This window comes from Apium graveolens, chromosome 11 (assembly GCF_009905375.1).
Source record: "Apium graveolens cultivar Ventura chromosome 11, ASM990537v1, whole genome shotgun sequence".
Taxonomy (NCBI): domain Eukaryota; kingdom Viridiplantae; phylum Streptophyta; class Magnoliopsida; order Apiales; family Apiaceae; genus Apium; species Apium graveolens.
The window spans coordinates 18,829,674-18,835,222 of record NC_133657.1 but is presented as its reverse complement, the minus strand read 5'-3'; the positions used below and the strand labels follow the sequence as shown (position 1 = coordinate 18,835,222).

General features: G+C 30.7%; 1 non-coding gene across 1 annotated transcript; it reads right to left on the bottom strand.

The window, feature by feature from the left end:
* Nucleotides 1-516: 516 nt before the first annotated feature.
* On the bottom strand, nucleotides 517-621 carry LOC141699441 (small nucleolar RNA R71). Its single transcript, XR_012565904.1, has one exon. It is a non-coding gene; the product is annotated as a small nucleolar RNA R71 (small nucleolar RNA).
* Between the last annotated feature and the right edge of the window lie 4,928 nt (nucleotides 622-5,549).

The window sequence follows — 5,549 nt, the reverse complement described above, 5'->3', positions numbered from 1 at the left end:
CTTCCTTGGATGGCCTTCGTGTGGGATTACCCTTGATCTTCAAATCTTCATGTCTTCATGTACATTACAAGAATGAAATATGAAAACTAATCTAATGAACTTACAAGAAGAACTCGAGTTACATTCGAGATTTAATAATTACAAGATTAAACGACTTGCAAGCCGTATTTAAAAAACCAAAACCATTAACCTAAGGTCATAAGCCATAACCATCCACCATGCTTAATTAACATAAAATAACATGTTAGAACACATAATGGTGCAGAACTTAATTCAGTTTGGGGGTTCTCCGACAGAAGACCCCAATATGCATATTAGGGATTTCATCGAGATCTGCGACACTTTCAAATTCAATAATGTGTCTTAAGATGCTATTATGTTGAGGCTTTTCCCATTCTCTCTGAGGGATAAAGCTAAATGCTGGTTGCATTCTCTACCACCAGTTTCTATCACCAAATGGGAAGATCTTTCTCAAAAGTTTCTTACAAAGTTATTTCCGATGGAGAAGACATCTGCAATCAGGAATGTTCTTGCTCAATTTGCTCAACAGTCTGGAGAGTCTTTGTGTGAAGCTTGGGAGCGATATAAGGAGATGTTTCAAAAATGTCCTAATCATAGGATGCCTGACTGGATGATCATTAAATGTTTCTAAAACGGGTTGGGTGAAACTTCTAGACCCATGTTTGATGCAACATCAGGTGGAGCCTTATGGGCTAAGAGCTAGGATGAAACTTATGAGTTGATTGAACTGATGGCTGCTAATGAATACCAGAACCCAACTCAGAGACTACCTCAGGGCAAGGTAGCAGGAATTCTGGAGGTGGATGCAGCTACTGCTATAGCTGCTCAGCTTAAGGTTTTAACGAAGAAGGTGGATTCTTTGGCTAATTATAGAGTGAATCAAATCACTAGTGTTTGTGAGCTTTGTGCTGGTGCGCATGAGATGGAGCAGTGTGCTATTTCTAGTGAATCAGCTCAGTTCGTGAGCAACTTTCAGAAGTCGCGACAACCAGTTCCAGCCACCTATCATCCCAACAACTGCAATCATCCTAACTTCAGCTGGAGCAATACTCAGAATGCGGTACAACAGCCTTATCAGCAGTATGCTGCAAAGTAATACAATCCCCCTAGTTTTCAGCAACCGCAATATGTACCAAGAAAACAACTCCAGCTGCAACAAGCTAATGAAAAATCTAAATTGGAGGAGTTGATGCTCATGTGCAAGAGCCAAGCGGTTTATGTGCCTTATTACTTTTAAAAAAATCAATTATATGTTTATTCTTTATTGAGAGTGTTTTGAATCGTTTATGGTATAGTTAACAAAAAAATAATTTAATTTAGATAAAATGATACCCTTAAGTTTTTCATAGTTATAAATCCGCTTGTTTAACATTTCACAAGATTTAGGTTAATATTGTGAATGAGTAACTGACAAGAAAAATGATCAATGTTTTAATATGCAAAGAAACTGTTATTGTTGAATATTAGCTAAGAATATTGGAAGTTAATTTGGGTTTGCAAGCGAAGAAAAAAGAGACTTTCGGCTTTGGATTGTGTTGATTAATTAGATTCTAACTAGTGATTCTAAGAATTATGTATTTGGATTACCTAATTATTTATGAGTTATATACATTTACTAAGGAGTAATTAGGTTTGTCACGAAAATAGAAGGCGTAATTAGATTTATAAAAGCTTTATATGTGTTGACGTGAAAACAATAATAAAAAATTTTGTCGTATAAATATTGTCCCCGAGTAATTTTCCACATTTATATCGATTATAAATAAGTTATATTCAAAATTTCATTTCTATAAAAGTAAATTGATAATTAGAATATTGTATATAACATGTCAAGATTCGTAAAGTTGGTTTTTTGAAAAGATTGTAGAGACCTCGCCAAATTATTAACGGTACTTTAATACAGTCGGACCGGTAGCTAGGTTAATTTTGGGGATCTTATAATTGTTTTTAAATTTTAAAATTTTGATATTGTTTAAATAGGAATGTTTAATTTAATTAGGTATCATCAACAAATTTTATTAATATGCACTATTATTTATTTTTAGTGTATGTTATTTTGTTAAAATTATTATAATGTTGGTTTTGGTAATTATTTAATATTTTAATTTATCTTTTGAATATTTAAGAATATTTATATCATGCCCGTTTTAATTATTAATGGTGGTGTCAATATAAGAATTTTTTAAATTATGATAAATTTGGGAGTAGATACGGGTATACTAAAATACTAATTTTGTTGTGTTCCATATTATATATTTATGAACTACATGTATGACCGTGAATATTTCCTTAAACATGATATTTTCATATATACGTGATTTCTTGATTTGTGTTTGTACATGTATGATACTAGTATTAATATTTTTATAGGATACTTAATAAGTGCCTTATGCATGATTGTTAAAAAGGTTCAGTCAGCCGTATCCACTAAATACTGTCTAAGACAGTGTTTGGGGAGGGTATACCGTACGCAGCCTTACCCTCATTCCAAAAAAAGAAGAGACTGTTTCTGCAAAAGACCATCGGCTTGTGTGTACAGATATGTGAATTCTAGGTACAATTTGATGTACAATTTGATATACAATGATACATAAAAATACGTAAAAACCCATGATTTTATTCACATGGGACTTACCTATGCCGTAAGAACCATCTTCTTCACTTCTTAATATCTTCGGGCCAAAAACTCACGCTTAGTTGTCACACTCAATATCTAGCCACAACCTTTTATTTTAATTACAATTTACACCAGGATTCGCTCAACCCCTCGTAGGATACATTCGGTACTCGCTCTTCACTCCTCTCTTCAGTTGTGAATCGCCCTGCGCTATCAAAGCAAATCAATGATTCCCTTGTGACCTTGTTATTTTACTAATATATCCAATTTAAATAGATTTGATTAGTCTATCTATTGGTTCCCCTAAAAAACCCTAATCCTCACATATGAATTTATCTTCACGTGGGTACCGATCTCGAATAACACCCTTCTGCCACTCATCATTCTTCTCAAAACTATGAATAGTTTATTTAGGTATCTCTCTCTCTCTTCTAAATTTTTTTAATAATTAGAAATAACTTCTAAAAATAATGTATCAAAAAAATTACTTCAAAATTTTACGTCGTATAGTGTTTAGATTAAAAACCCTAAAACTCTACATGTAGCGTGTAACCCTCTTTTTAACAGCGACTAATCTTTTAGTGAAGATGAGGGTTTTGCTTTATCTCTTTTTAAGGGTTTTGCTTGTCAGGTGGGGGAGTTAAAAAAGAACAACACGACAGGATGTCGTTTTAGTTTCTCAGTGTCGTTTCAATTTTTGTGATTTTCTTGCACTACTGCTTGATAGCCCAAGTTGGGATCCAGTGATTCAGTCACATATATGTCATGTTTTTTAGACAGCTATAACATTAAAATAGTTAATTGTACTCATGATTTATTTTCATTGATAACATTAAAATAGCTATAACATAATTATTGTTAATAAGGTTATTACATTATAATTTTGGTAGACATCATATTATAAGAAAATGTAAGTTGGCATGTTATTTTTTTATAAAATTGGAGCATGAACAAAAAAAACAAATCGTACTGGACTATGTTCACCTTGGCCATGTACTTTGTGGTGCTAGTTTAAGTAGATATTGTGATTTTGAATATGAGGAGCCGTGCATGAGTTTTAGCTCTTGGGCTTAGTTGAGTCTTTGACTTCGCAATGAACATGTATTTTTAGTATAAAAATAAAATATTAAGAATGATTAAGATGCAAGTATGTAATGCATTTTCTGCTTTCTGAAATTATTTTGTTATATAGTATTTAATTTATACATTAAGTAATTTATGAAATGAAAATCATTTCCTAATCTTTTTTTAAAAAAAAGATGATAGAATGATCTATGTACTTCTTTATTTTCCATAAATCCAAAGCCGGTATCATTAAAGATTGTAGTATCCATATTTTTCAGTTATAATTAAGAGCATTTTTAAAATAACTAAGAATATTTTACTTTTTTCTTTTTAAAATTGGTGTTTTAGCTTTTAAGCAAACATTGTGTACATTTTAGTATAAGTCTGTCTCTTAATTTAGATTTACACCCGTCTGGCTCACGCAGTGTTCGAGCTAATAAATAATTTTTGTAATTACTTGTTTCGTTAACTTAATTATTTATTTATATAATTATTTTATTACTAATAGTTATCAATGTTATGATATTATTGTATGACTCTTAACTTTCTAGATGTCCTTTGGCCTTTTACCTTTACCCCATTAATTGACACAAACTCTTGGCTTTTCACTTCTCAAGTAACCTATATTTTAGAAGCCTATAAAAGGCTTTCATTTTCATTATCTTGTGATATCAATAAACATGAAATCTTAAGTTCTTTCTTATTCTCTCTACTTTTATATTATATATTGTATAACATGTTATCAGCACGATTTGCTTATAAAATAAGGAGATCGATTTTACTTAAGTGTTGAAAGGAGATCATCAAAGTGTAAATAGGTGTTGGAAATTCAAGAAGAAGAAGGATTCTATGTTATTTCAGTTTGTCCACCAGGTAAGTACACTAATTTTCGTTTACTTTGTTTCGGTTGCAATTGGATGATCTTTATGTGCTTGTTATGTGTCTGATTCTTGTATATTTTGTATCTGGTTCATTATTCATCGGAATTTATTGAGTTTATACTCGTTGTAAAGGATTTTTGATTATCTACAATCTTTCTCCTTTGCGTTTTTTCAAAATCTGCTTATAAGTATGTCAAAATCTGTATTTTCTATAATCTGATTGTATAATTCAAGATGATATGCAGTGACTTCTAAAATTCATATTAAATTGAATATTAGTTCAAATATTATGAGTCATACCATCCTGGAAATATCTTTTCAATATCTACCTTTTGTCTTTACATTCCATTACCATATACTGTGATTTCGATGTCTTGAAAATCAAAATACTATCATAATTAGGAGCTGATTCTGATTTTACAGTCCATAAATATTTGTTTTCTGAATTCGTTACTTGTTCATTTTCAACGAGCCTTACCATTCTGGAAAGGTCCAGGAATTTTCTACATTTTTCATGTTTTATACGTTTTCAGATAAAATCATCTTCATAGAGTAAATTGATATTCTTTGAAACTGATCAGATTTGACTTTATCATAATTAGCCATTTTATACAGTAGATTGTATTCAATGTACCATTAGATAGAACTCAATACACCATCATCATGTTATATTATCATGCATTTTTAAATATTAATGCATATGTGTTTTCCTTGCATATTTTTAAATATTGACTGAATGTGCTTATTATAAAAGTGTTAACGAAGCATGCACACGAAAGAGAACCAATTTGAGATACAACAGAAATTCATGGGCATGATTATAAATTCATGGCCATGAATTGTTTCTGATTTTTTTTATTATATTTATTATACATGTGGAATATGAAATTTTGTTAAACTTCTAAATTAAGATATATCATTAACTTGATATTAATGTGTATTATCCTTTCTTTTTAGTAATCAAA